The following is a 14,754-nucleotide window of genomic DNA, read 5'->3' on the forward strand; positions in this document are numbered from 1 at the left end:
ATTGACTTAAGAGTTTCTCTAGTTCCAGCTCCTTACCATACAGGAGTAAACTCAAGTCCCTACTCACCAAGGGGTTGAACTAAGTCCTGTAGGTAGATAGTGGTTGTCAAAGCTAGATCTAAAACCCAGTCTACAGACTTCTTTTCCAATGATCTGTTTCCAAAACTCTACAGTAACTCTCATTGTCTTATTAAGATGTTGACAGCCGCCTCTCCCCTGATTATAAGAGACATCACAGGGAAGTGACCTTACAATAATAGATTTGTGGTTTTAGCCTCTCCGGAAGTCCATTCTGCTGTAGGGATTCCACAGTTTTGATCTTGGCTTGTTAACCTCATTAGCATTGATTCTCAACACCTGTGCCTGTGGTTAGTTGGAGACCTAGGGTGTATGACTTCTTTGTACCAGAGCCCACCATCAATAGTCATTTCTCCCATGACCAAATGGAGTATGAAGAACTAGAAATAGTGACTCTGGAGTCATGTATGGGTATTGAACAGGTTATTATAAAGATTTTGTTTACATATGTATTTTATAATATTTCATGCAACATAGATTTTGGACAATAGGTGAAGGAATGGCGAATGAAGTTAATTCTTTTTTTTTTCTTTTTTTCCTAGTGAGGTTGATGGGATTTTGTTTACTTTCCTAATGAGATGGTGATTTACATGTTTTAGAGAACCACTTACTTTGTGCCCTCTGTGCATGGTTTCAGCCTTGCAAATCTGAACTGAAGGCATGCATGAGTCCAGAGCAGATGTGTGCAGCTGGGCAAACCCCTTTTCCATTTCTCTTCCTTGGAATGATAATCCACATGCTGAGATTTCAAATGACTTTAATACACATTTTCTTGATTAATGGAAAATGGCAGAGTGTAGGAGACTGAAACAGTTTGTGCTTTGCTTGATTAATTAATAAGGGACTCTCTTTTCCCAGCTCCAACTCATTATGCTAATGAAGTGTCATCAATTAAGGCTTTCCCTTGATTATTGAATCTGTCAGGTAGCGCTCAGTGAAAATGCTGCATTCCTTTGCTGTCTGGGTGGAACTGCCATTACAGCTTTTTCTGGACTGCTCTTTCCATTAGCTGCTGTTTGTTCTATTTTCTCATTATTGTGTCTTTTTCTTGACCTTAAGTGAGGTGACTATGGAAAGCTTGGAATGAAATGGAAAATGTTGTCACTGGAAATATGGGTAAAGAAAATGTGTTAACAGAAAGATACACACAATTCTTCATTCAGAACTCATTTGTAATTATTAATGATATAGTAAAAAATTAATCAAAAGACTATGTTGAGCTTTCTGGAATAAGTCTTTGGTATTGTCATTAGATAAGATAAACAGTTCAGAAATACATGATCATTAACCATTTCCACCCTACTACTGAAATTAAATTTTAAGGTTTTTTTCCTAAGGGAAATATCCTGAGAACAAAAGAGTGCCTATTTAAATGCTTTATTCTCTTTAGGTAATGTTCTAATTTGTTTACAAATATTACTTAGATTTGGATCCACTTAAAGATGACAAAAATGTGAAAAGAATAGAGTATAACCAAGTACAGCCTCTAGATTAGGTTGAGGAAACAAACATTTTTATGTGTCTTAGTGGCTTTTTCTCCTTAGCACTGAAGATGAGGCTCTTGATATGGATCAATTTTGTACATTCGTGTTATCTAATTCACTCATTAGGGAATGCCTTACTTTACGATTAGGTAGTCCCTGTTAATGAGGAACTGCTAAGACATTTATAAAGGTTGTAAGTAGAAGAAGGCCTGAGTAAGACACTCACAATCACCCATCTTATCTACTTTTGGTAGCTGACATCTTGGGGGAGCAATAGTAATGAATTTGTTTAATTTTCTCCTTTCACTTCACCTAAAGTAAAAACTAGTTTATAGTTTTATGGTACCTCTCTGGCCTTGAAAAAAAATTTTTTTTCAACTAGTGGTGTCATCTCCTTAATTAATTCATCAATTTCTCAGTTTCCCTAACTACAGAATGAGGAGATAGTATTCATGCATGGCTCTTTTTCTGGAGATTTTTAATATAAATAAATGGAGAAGTAAAAGGGATACTCTACTCCTTGCTTTTATGGAATGCATTTTTATTCTGGTGCTGTGAGTTTTAAAATTAGAGAAAGACATCTGATAGAGCTCATTGCTGAGTATACTGGTGCTTAGTTACCCCCATCAGTTAAAACTAAAGTTTATTCCTCTTTTCAGAGAGCACTCCTTTTCTCTGCTTTCAGGAATAATGTTTCCAGTTCATCGGAACCCTTAGATGTGCTGTCTTTGGGTTATATCTTTAACTCTTTCTCTGAGTCCCAAACCTGTTACAGCACTAAAGAAAGACTGATCTATAAAGTGAACTAAGTATGCTGCTGAGCAGAGGCGGTATTTACTGCCTCAATATGGAACACCTGTATTATCTTCTCAGGAGGATCTTGGTGAGAAATAAATCTAAATCTAAGGATGGACAAGTGGGGGGTTGGTAATCATCAGAATTCAGGCCTGAATGCCACTCCTTTAGAGGACCAGCCCCAAGCAGCAGATTCTCCACATGTGGCCATGCACAAGGGCAAATCCACTTGGCCCTCAGAGCCAGTATTCCATTTGATAGTCATACTTGCATTTGTGCCATATAGTGTGGAGAAATGGTAAATAACCTTCTGAAACAGAAAGTGGTGGAAGATCAAATTACCCAGGTAAAGAAAAAATGGTTTAAGCCCTACCAACTGCAGTGCATATGCGTTCATTGTCATCACTTGAATCTTCTGTTTGTTTTGTTTTTGATATTAAAGTCGTGATAACGAGATAGGATGAACTGGGATGAAATTTTATTTTTTTAGAATCAAATTACTCTCCATAAGTTTCCTTTTTTTGACAATGAAACTTTACTTTCATTGTAGAAAACAACTTATGTTCAATTTTTCACCAAAGTGTACATGTCCCTGCGGTCATTAAAGTTGAAGCTGTAGGACTGTTATATTTATAACACTGCAGTGTCGGTTGAGTGAGAGAAATAGGTGAATATCATAGATTTGAGGATATGAGATATGATTCTGTCATTCATAACTAAAGTCATGCTGCATGAATAACATAATCTCATTGTGTCCTGCCTGGTTTGAAATGCAGAATAAAATGTGTGTAGAAAGGGATGCCATATTTATATAATTGATTAATTGTAATTATTCCTAGAAAAATAGACTTCAGGGCCTGAATATGTAGGAAGTGTGCAGATCAACAGATTAACAGAAAAAGTATTTTTCAGATGGACAATATTATGTGTTTAGTTGGTAACCAACAGTTAACCAAAAAGAAGTTGGATATAATCAGTTTAACAAGCATGTATTGCAAGTCAACACTTTGCCCTGGTTGATGCCAAATGGTCACTTATTCTTCTAATTAACTTCCTTCTTGGTGGGAATGTAGTGTTTTGTGAGACACAGCATAAAGTAGTTAAATAGACAGATCCCGGAGCCAAACAGCCTGGGGATGAATCCTAGCCCACCCACTTACTAGCTGTGTGAACATGAGCAGTCTGTTTAACATTTCCATGCTTCATTTTCCTCTTCCATAATTAAAGTAATACCTTCCCCATTCAGTTGTTGTGAGGATTAAATAAGTTAATAGATAGAAAGCTTCTATAAGCATGTTAGCACTAATTAAACACTATAAAAATTTTGCTATTATAATATAGGGCAATATATTATATTGGCAATTTTTACCAAATTTTAGGATCAGATAGATGGGTGCTTATATTCTGTCTCTATGGATACCTTTATTATTTTATTTTATTTTTTGTCTTTGGATCTTGGATAAGTAATGAGGCTATTGAGCCTCACTTTTCTTATCTATAAGACAGGCATAATGATAGGATCTACCTTATGTTTTGTGAAGATTAAATAATTTCTGATACATACTCAATGCTTAAAAAATATAATCATAGTCTTTAATTTTTATTTACACATAGGATACTATTGCCACATTAATATACTTTATTGTCCTTGACCAAATTCAGGATACATTAAAATCCCTTTGTTACAGATGTAAAGGCTAGAAAGGGGTAATAAAATACACTCTGCATTCAGTATTAAAAATACATTGTTGAGGACTTCCCTGGTGGTCCAGTGGTTAAAAATCCGTGCTACCACTGCAGGGGGCATGGGTTTGATCCCTGGTTGGGAAACTAAGATCCCACATGCCCGTGTGGTGTGGACAAATAAAAAAAAAAGTGAAAATAAATATTTAAAATATTTTTTAAAATACATTGTTGAACATCCATTTTACAGTTCAGTGTGCTTCTCCCCTGCCAGGAGAAAATCCTGAACTATATCAAAAAAACAAAAGGAAACATGATAATCGTAACAGGAATGAATTATATAGCACAGAAAATCCTTCCTACTTTTAAAAGACTTTTTTTTTTAAGGAAAGTAATATTTGCCTTTTGACTGACATAATTATATCTAAGTCACAGAGTGATCAGAAATTAGAGCTTTATTAAAACTTGATTTACTACAATTTCTGCTTTTTTATTTTGCCAAGTGCACATTACTCCATGAAACAAAATATAAAACCTCATATCCTAATTTTAAACTTATCATCACCACTAACAAGACATGTATAAGCAAAGTAACTGTGATTAGGGGAATCTATACATTCATTCAAGGAACTGAAGGAAGAGGTGTTTCCTCTCAATTTATAAAATGCAAATTATGAAATGACTACAAATTCAGTGGTTATTGTTGCTCTGTCCTTTGAATATATTTACGTATACTTTTCCTTTGCCTACTTTTATATTTTCATATTATACTTGGTTCCTCATAAATTATGCAACCACTTTTGAGAAATTTAGAAGTGAGTTGACCATGTCCTGCCCACCTGCATTTTTTTCCCTGGGCATACAAACTAAGGCTATATTCTTGACTTCCCTTGCAGATTGCTGTGAGTAGGTGATCAAGCATTCTCCAGTGGTATGTGAGAGAAAGTGATGTGCACGTTTTCCGATCCATCCTATAAAAATCGCCCAAGAGCACTCCATCCTTTTTTTCTTTCCTTCTGTCCTAAGTAGAAACTCCTAGAGTGACCCTACTCTAACCCCATGCTTGGTCATTGACTTGGAATGTCCCTACACATTTGCATGAGAATAATACTCTCTTGAATATGTTTAATTTAGTTCCATTTTCATATATAGCCCAGTTCATCCTACATAGTAGAAAAAAAATGATGATTTTGAAATGGAGTGATGCTGTAAAAAATTAAAATGTGTTAAAACATAAATTTTTGCTCTAACAACAGAAAAACAAATAGAGGTCATGTAGTAGATGGTGAGAAAAATATATACAGCAAGAGGCAAAGTGGAGATGTGGGCTATGTGGTGGCAAAGCATTTTGAAAACACTCACCTGCAATTACTTGGAAGGTTAACCAAGTGTCTACTGGACCTGGAGCTCTAGGAGAAGTGATGAGAAAAGGTCAGAATGTTAATAAATGTGTGACTGTTATTTGCTGCACTGAGCCATGTATTATGGGAAAGAGCTGAGCACAGGCAAGAATTAGCTGCCTTTAAACAGGGGTTGAAAGGAATAGAGAAACCAGATTAGAAGCATCCTAAGGTTGGAAAACGAAACTGCTCTGAACCTTTTACAACTGGAGATAAGACTGAAAAAAGCTCTAAGAACCAAAGACATACACAAGGGGCTTCAGCTTGTGCAAAAATCAGCTTGAAAGGGGTTGTCTTCTCTTTCACTCCTGTTGCTTCAGATGAGCTTAAAGAGATATCAGTGTGTGTGTGTGAGAGAGAGAGAGAGAGAGAGAGAGAGAGAGAGAGAGCAGGGTGGGGGGAGAGTAGAAGAAGGGAAGGAAGGAAGGAAAAAGGAAGGAAGGAAGGAGCAGCAGCATGTGTGGGCGAAGAGAAAGAACAAAGAAATAAAACCAACTTAATAGAGTTGACTTAAAAACTGTAGCTAGGAAAAAACTCTGGCTTAACTAGAATATGAAGATGACTGGAACATGGAACTTATCAGAAGCAAATTCATCTTCAATGGAATTGTATTACCTTGCAAACCACAAGCCCATAAAATCATTAACAATTTGGGAATTTCAGTGATATGGATATGGGGATTTTATCATTATTCTTGCAACTTTTCTGTAAGTCTGATATTGTATTAAAATGGAAAGTCAACAAGAAGCCCTCATCTGCCAATAAGAATATGTGATCATCAAACAATGGTTGCCAGGAATTTCACCAGCAGGAAAACAGCTGTCCAAACTGTGAAGCTTTCAAGTAGGTCATCCTCCACCCCACCCACTTCAGATGTGGCCACTGAAGATGTGATATTGTAATTTATAATAAGAAATGTATATTTGGTCTTCTTCTTCATTTCTGGCGCAGAACTTCTAAAACCCTAGGAATTTCCTAACTGATGAGAGAGAGAAATCTGTCTTTTGTTATGCTAAGGAAGTGATTTTTGGACCGCACCTAAGAATGAGGGCCGATTGCCTGGAGAATCAATCATGTGATTAGAGGGCTGAAACTTTCACCCCAACCCTTGACTTCCTGGGAGGGAAGAGGAGCTGGAGATCCAGTTCAATAGCCAGTGGCTAATGATTTAATCAGCCATGCCTGTGTAATGAAGCCTCTATAAAACACCAAAAGGATAGTGTTCTGAGAGCTGCTGGGCTGGGAATATGATCCTCAGGGCAATCGCGGAAATTGCAAACTGATGTTAGAGAAGTTGCCCTCAGTTTTGATTCTCAAATGATTTTGCGGTGGAGACACTTCCTGTACCCTGTAAACTTGGAAACTCCATGGACTATGGGAAATAACTTTTCATTGTGCTGATCTCTTACATATTTGGGTCCAGTTGTTTTTTAGCCTGTCCTACATTAATTAATACAAAGGGTAAAATCTATAACATCTAACTGGAACTGTAAAGATCTAAGAAATAGGTTAATCTAACTTTATCTCAACCAGTGTAGGGGATAATTTAAAATTTTCAATTTACCTCCAAAATATTTCAAAACTTATACAGTAAAAGAGAGATAAAATTAGGCTAAAACACCTTTAAAGATGATAAGTTGTCTATATTTTCTAAGACTCTACTGAAAATGCTTAAAACCCATCTTGAGTTTGTCTTTGTCCCAATTTAAAAAAAGAAAAGAAAACCTGAAATGTATTCCCAAATTAATTTACCTCTGTATCTAGAATGAGCAGAAAACACTATTACTACTTGTCACTTTACTATTGTATTGTAGGATACTGAAGTGTTAGAAAGAAGTCTGTAATGATTGTCATTTGAAAATAAATTCTTTTTTACTACTGAACCTTCATGTCCCTGGAAGCAGAATTGTGTTACCATGATTCAAAATGTATATTAGCAAAAATTTTTGCAAACCGAAAAAAAAAAAAAGCAATACAGAGTTTATCATTCATATTTGTTCCAACTTTTCCATTATAAACCTCATTATAGAAAATCAATAACATGGAAAGGAGATAAGTGTACCCAAATGTTAGATTTTTTCTAATATGAAAATAAAAATATTTAAAATTAATAGCTTTATTTTAGCAACAGAGACTTTTGTCATTTCAATTTCTGATATGTTAAAATTTTCTTTGTTTTCATATAAACTCTTACATTTCCCATTGTATTTTTAAGTGATATAAACTGGAGTCTCAGGTGCCAGTTTTTTTTTTTTTTAACCTCATTTTCATTTTCTCGATACATCTAGGAAATTGAAAAGTAAAATAGGAAACATAATGTTCTGATTAAAAAAAACAACAGGCTTCTTTTGCTGAGGTAAGTGCAAGCAGTAATTCTGCATTGCAGTTATTACTACAGAATCAATAAGTATGGAACTAGAAAACAAATGTATCTTCCTGAAGCTTTAATCAACCAGCAATCTCTAGTAGTGCCCTTCTGTGAAATAGTGTCATTTTTATGAAGAATTTATTTACTTATATTTTATTTTTGAATCACTGCATTCAAGAGGAGTGTCATTATTTAATAATTATACTCTGCTAATTTCTGTATAAATCATGTTCTAAAGGTACATCTAGAAATGAGAGAAGGACAAAGTGGAGAAGGGGGCCAGATTTTGCCAAAATAATATATTTATTAAATGTTACAGCTAGAGCTGTTACTCTTCTAAACAATGAAAATGTGATAAATTATGTAATAAAATGCATGTCTTTGAAGTTTACAACATGTTCTTTTTTAAAAAATAATAAAACTAATACATATTCATCCTAGGAGGGCAAAAAGAAGAAAAAATTTACCCGTAATTCTGCCAAGGAATAATCAATATTCTGTCTAACTCATTTCTTTCTTTCTATCTATCTACCTATCTATCATCTATCTCTCTATCATCTATCTATCTATATCATCTTTCTCATCTATCCTTTCAGACTTTCTAAGCTTGCGTGTATATGTTTCTTTGTTTTTATTTTTACCACATTGGATTATACAATTTTATTTTCTCCTTTATGCACTTCACATATATTGTGAGCATTTTTTCATATCATTAAATATTCTTATAAAGCATAATTTTAGATAGCTTTATAGAATTTTTTATATAGATGTACTGTGTAGTCATCTATTTACCCATCATCAAACATTTACTATTTCCAGTTGTGTTTCTTACTAATATCTTTTCTATGAACATCTTTTTCTCACAACTCTGTGGCCCAATTTTTACTCTTTATTATTGTCGATTCTTAGAGATGAAATTCTTTGGTCACAAAGTAACAGCCTCTTTTTAAAGGCTCTTGCTGTGAACGAGGAACTTTACTGATCAATGGGGGCAGGGTGGAGGAAGCTGGGAGAGGGGAGACAAACACTGCCAAAATGATTTCAAACTAGATGTACTAACTTAATTCCAACCTATGAATGCCTGAGACATGTTCACTATACCCTAGGCAGCATTAAGTAGTATTCTTATTATTAAAATGTTTGATAATTCATCAGCCAAACTGTACCTTATTACTATTTAATTGAATTTTTAACTCATAGATGATATTCAATATATATTCAAATGTTTATCTGTCATTTGTATTTCTTATTTACAATTTATATTTTTTACATTAATGGTTTAAACCAGAATGATATTTAGAAATAGAAGTCATGCTGGACATTTTTTCCCTTTGTTTCTGAATTTAATGTAACTGCCCTAACTCTTTAGGTGTAAAATGTAGTATAGACTAAAATCATGGGATTTTAAACATGGCCTTTAACTGAAGAGCGAAGGGAAAATAATGTGCTTATTTTACCTGTTTTTCTTTTAGTTGTTTCATTCTGCTATTTCACTGCCTCGTTTGTTTCAAAGTAAACTGTTACAAATAATAATTTATATAGAAATTAAAATCGTCTTTTTCTGTAAGATACAACTGTGTGTAAAAAAGTACCATCAGGAATGTTTTTCCTCACTAAAAATATGTCTTTGGTTTAATAAAACAAGAATTATCAAAGTTAGACCTTAGTAAACTAGAGTGTAGATTTAATTATTCATCTACAGGATGCACCATTTAAAATTTCGTTACCAGTTTTAAAGGTCTGGATATGCAAATTGATTTTGTAAATTTTAAAGAGGGTAATTCTTAATCTACCTAAGAAAAACTATTTTTAATAATTTTAGAAATACAGTTTATATGCAAATATATTATGTGCTAAGTTCAGCTATTTCTTGTCTGTTTAATAAGTGGGTCTGACAAAAGAAGCCTACTCAGCAACACAGTTAGCCACTAGTTTGGTGTATGCTATCTATTGTATTTCTAGATCAATTATACATTTTATAAAAACCAGCAAACATGATGGAACACATCCAAGTAAGTGTTATCTTCTTCAATATTGTAATTCTGAAAGTTTCTATGCTGACTCTAATAATACTATCACTATTTAAAACCTTTAAAAATCCTTTGGAACTATCTTCGTTTGTTCTAAAATACTCTTTTGAACAACTTATTAGTTGTAATTACATTTTGATTTTGTACATCACAAAACTTTGGAGCCAAGTAGTTGTATTAGGACATATGTGTGTTGTTCAAATACTATTGTACAAAAGATGCCACATGAGCAGATGACTTTTTGATGAAAAATACTATCATTGGATATTCATATGCACTTCATTAATTTCTATCAAATATAATCTTTCCAATTCCTCAAAATTTAAACATAAAGATCTTGACTGATCATTTAGCCTTTTTTCAGCTTTTTGGGTGGCATAATTGACAAATAGGAATTTGAAATATTTAAGGTGTACAACTTGATTATTTGATATTTGTACATATTGTGAAAGATCACCATAATCAAGCTAATTAGTATACCCATCACTTCATATAGTTACCCTTTAGCAAATTTCAAGAACCCAATATAGGAGACCTTCAAGATGGCAGAGGAGTAAGACATGGAGATCACCTCCTCCCCACAAATACATCAAAAGTACATCTACATGTGGAGCAGCTCCTACATAACACCTACTGAATGCTGGTCAAAGACCTCAGACTTCCCAAAAGGCAAAATCCCTACGTACCTGGGTAGGGCAAAAGAAAACAGAAAAAACAGAGACAAAAGAATAGGGATGGGACCTGCACCTCTGGGAGGGAGCTGTGAAGGAGGAAAAGTTTCCATGCACTAGGAAGCCCCTTCACTGGCAGGGATGAGGGGTGGGCAGGGGGAAGCTTAAGAACCATGGAGGAGAGCACAGCAACAGGGGTGCAGAGGGCAAAGCAGACAGATTTCCACACAGAGGATTGGTGCCGACCAGAACTCACCAGCCTGAGAGGCTTGTCTGCTCACCCGTCGGGGTGGATGGGGGCTGAGAGCTGAGGTTCAGGCTTCAGAGATCAGACCCCAGAGAGAGGACTGGGGTTGGCTGTGTTAAGACAGCCTGAAGGGGGCTAGTGCGCCACAGCTAGCCAAGAGGGAGTCTGGGAAAAAGTCTGCACCTGCCAGAGAGGCAAGAGACCATTGTTTTGGGGTGCGCAAGGAGAGGGGATTCCTGCTCTGTGTGCCCACAGAAGGCAGAGCACTGTCGAAGTGAGCTCCAGAGATAGGCACAAGCCGCAGCTATCAGCTCAGACCCCAGAGACGGGAATGAACCACTAAAGTTGCTGCCACTGCCACCAAGAATCCTGTGTGCAAACGCAGGTCACTACCCACACCCCCCCCGCCCCCGGGAACCTGTGTATCATGTCACTGCTAGGGTCCTGTGATCCAGGGACAACTTCCCCGTGAGAACACACGGTGCACCTCAAGTTGTTGCAATGTCACACTGGCCTCTGCTGCCACAGACTCACCCTGCATTCCCATTATGACTACCATACTCCTCCCTCTCCCCGGCCTGAGTGAGCAAGAGAGTCCTAATCAGCTGCTGCTTTAACCCTGTCAAGTCTGGGCAGGAACAGACACCTGAGGGTGGCCTACACGCAGAGGTGGGGCCAAAACCAAAGCTGAGCCCCAGGAGCTGTGCAAACAAGAAAGAAAAAGGGAAATTTCTCTGTGCAGCCTCAGGAGCAGCAGATTAAATCCCCACAATCAACTTGATAAACCCTGCAACGTTGGAATGCATAGACAACAATTGTTCCCAAAATTGAGGCGATGGACTTTGGGAGCAACTGTAGACTTGGGATTTGCTTTCTGTGTCTGATTTGTTTTTGATTTTATGTTTATCTTAGTTTAGTTTTTAGCGCTTATTATCATTGGTAGATTTGTTAATTGGTTTGATTGCTCTCTTCCTTTTTTAAAAAAAAATTTGTTTTAATTTTTTTTATTTTTAGTTTTATTATTTTTATTTTTAAAATATTTTTATTTATTTATTAAATGTTTTTCCCTTTTTGCTCTTTTTGTGAGTGTGTATGTGTATGTTTCTTTGTGTAATTTTGTCTATGTTTGCTTTTACCATTTGTCCTAGGGTTCTCTGTTTTCGTTTTTTTTGTTCTTTGTTTTCTTTTTATGAGTGTGTGTGTATGTTTCTTTGTGTGATTTTCTCTGTTTAGTTTTGATTTTACCAGTAAGTTTGGGGTTCTATCTGTTCTTCTTTTTTATTTTTTTTTTTCTTCCTTTTCTTCTGAGCTGTGTGGCTGGCAGGGTCTTGATGCTCTGGCCGGGAGTCAGGCCTGAGCCTCTGAGGTGGGAGAGCTGAGTCCAGGACACTGGACCACCAGAGAACTCCTGGCACAATGTAATATCAATCAGCAAGAGCTCTCCCAGAGATCTCCATCTCAACACTAAGACCCAGCTCTACCCAACGGCAAGCAAGCTCCAGTGCTGAACGCCCCATGCCAAACAACTAGCAAGACAGGAACACAAACCAAGCCATTAGCAGAGAGGCTTCCTAAAGTCATACTAACTTCACAGACACCCCAAAACACACCACCGGACACAGCCCTGCCCACCAGAAGAACAAGATCCAGGCCCACCCACCAGAACACAGGCACCAGTCCCCTCCACCAGGAAGCCTACACAAACCACTGAACCACCCTCACCCATTGGGGGCAGACACCAAAAATAACGGGAACTATGAACCTGCAGCCTGCGAAAAGGAGACCCCAAACACAGTAAGTTAAACAAAATGAGAAAACAGAGAAATATACAACAGATGAAGAAGCAAGGTAAAAACCCACCAGACCAAACAAATGAAGAGGAAGTAGGCAGTCTACCTGAAAAAGAATTCAGAGTAATGATGGTAAAGATGATCCAAAATCTCAGAAATAGAATGGAGAAAATACAAGAAGCATTTAATGAGGACCTAGAAGACCTAAAGACCAAACAAACAATGATGAACAACACAATCAATGAAATTAAAAATACTCTAGAAGGAATCAATAGCAGAATAACTGAGGCAGAAAAATGGATAAGTGACCTGAAAGATAAAGTAGTGGAAATAACTACCACAGAGCAGAATAAAGAAAAAAGAATGAAAAGAAATGAGGACAGTCTCAGAGACCTCTGGGACAACATTAAATGCACCAACATTTGAATTATAGGGGTCCCAAAAGAAAAAGCCTAAAAACAAAGGTCTGAGAAAATATTTGAAGAGATTACAGTGAAAAACTTCCCTAACATGGGAAAGGAGATAGTCAATCAGTCCAGGAAGCACAGAGAGTCCCATACAGGATAAATCCAAGGACAAACACGCTAAGACATATATTAATCAAACTATCAAAAATTAAATACAAAGAAAATATATTAAAAGCAGCAAAGGAAAAGCAACAAATAACATACAAGGGAATCCTCATAACGTTAACAGCCGATCTTTCAGCAGAAACTCTGCAGGGCAGAAGGGAGTGGCAGGACATATTTAAAGTGATGAAAATCATAAAGATCAGAGCAGAAATAAATGAAATAGAAACAAAGAAAACAATAGCAAATATCAATAGAACTAAAAGCTGGTTCTTTGAGAAGATAAACAGAATTGATAAACCATTAGCCAGAATCATCAAGAAAAAGAGGGAGAGGACTCAAATCAATAAAATTAGAAATGAAAAAGGAGGAGTTACAACAGACACCGCAGAAATACAAAGCATCCTAAGAGACTACTACAAGCATCTCTATGCCAATACAATGGACAACCTGGAAGAAATGGACAAATTCTTAGAAAAGTATAACCTTCCAAGACTGAACCAGGAAGAAATAGAAAATATGAACAGACCAATCACAAGCACTGAAATTGAAACTGTGATTAAAAATCTTCCAACAAACAAAAGTCAACAAACCAAAAACCAGATGGCTTCATAGGTGAATTCTATCGAACACTTAGAGAAGAGCTAACACCTATCCTTCTCAAACTCTTCCAAAATATAGCAGAGGGAGGAACACTCCCAAACTCATTCTACGAGGCCACCATCATCCTGATACCAAAACCAGACAAAGATGTCACAAGAAAAGAAAACTACAGGCCAATATCACTGATGAATATAGATGCAAAAGTCCTCAACAAAATACCAGCAAACAGAATCCAGCAACACATTAAAAGGATCATAAACCATGATCAAGTGGGGTTTATCCAGGAATGCAAGGATTCTTCAATATATGCAAATCAATCAATGTGATACACCATATTAACAAATTGAAGGATAAAAACCATATGATAATCTCAGTAGATGCAGAAAAAGCTTTCAACAAAATTCAACACCGATTTATTATAAAAAACTCTCCAGAAAGTGGACATAGAAGGAACCTACCTCAAAATAATAAAGGCCATATATGATAAACCCACAGCCAACATCATTCTCAACGGTGAAAAACTGAAACCATTTCCACTAAGATCAGGAACAAGACAAGGGTACCCACTCTCACCACTGTTATTCAAAATGGTTTTGGAAGTTTTAGGCATGACAATCAGAGAAGAAAAAGAAATAAAAGGAATCCAAATCAGAAAAGAAGTAAATCTGTCACTGTTTGCAGATGACATGGTACTATACATAGAGAATCCCAAAGATGCTACCAGAAAACTACTAGAGCTAATCAATGAATTTGGTAGAGTAGCAGGATACAAAATTAATGCACAGATATCTCTTGCATTCCTATATACTAGTGATGCAAAATCTGAAAGAGAAATTAAGGAAACACTCCCATTTACCACTGCAACAAAAAGAATAAAATACCTAGGAATAAACCTACCTAAGGAGACAAAAGACCTGTATGCAGAAAACTATAAGAAACTGATGAAAGAAATTAAAGATTATACACACAGATGGAGAGATATACCATGTTCTTGGACTGGAAGAATCAACACTGTGAAAATGACTATACTACCCGA

Source organism: Balaenoptera acutorostrata, chromosome 3 (assembly GCF_949987535.1).
Source record: "Balaenoptera acutorostrata chromosome 3, mBalAcu1.1, whole genome shotgun sequence".
NCBI lineage: Eukaryota > Metazoa > Chordata > Mammalia > Artiodactyla > Balaenopteridae > Balaenoptera > Balaenoptera acutorostrata.